The sequence below is a fragment of the Arachis duranensis genome, chromosome 9 (genome assembly GCF_000817695.3).
Source record: "Arachis duranensis cultivar V14167 chromosome 9, aradu.V14167.gnm2.J7QH, whole genome shotgun sequence".
Lineage (NCBI taxonomy): Eukaryota > Viridiplantae > Streptophyta > Magnoliopsida > Fabales > Fabaceae > Arachis > Arachis duranensis.
This window is the reverse complement of record NC_029780.3, coordinates 62,758,280-62,758,556: the sequence shown is the minus strand read 5'-3', so window position 1 is coordinate 62,758,556 and position 277 is coordinate 62,758,280.

Genomic DNA, 277 nt, shown 5'->3' with positions numbered 1-277 from the left:
TACCCTGGCAGCACCAGCGCGCACCACAGCACGATCCTGGCAGCACCATATTTTTCTGCCCTGCCCTCCGCGAGGGCAGGGCAGCATTCTGTGCACCAAGGCACCATTCTGGCGCATCATGGCATAAGTCTGGCAGCACCAAGCAGCACACCAAGCACCCATCTGGCGCACCAATTTTTCCTGCCCTGCCCTCCGCGCGGGCAGGGCAGCGTTCTGCGCACCAAGCCGCACCAAGCAAGCACCAACACGCACCAAATCCTGCCCTGCCCTCCGCAAT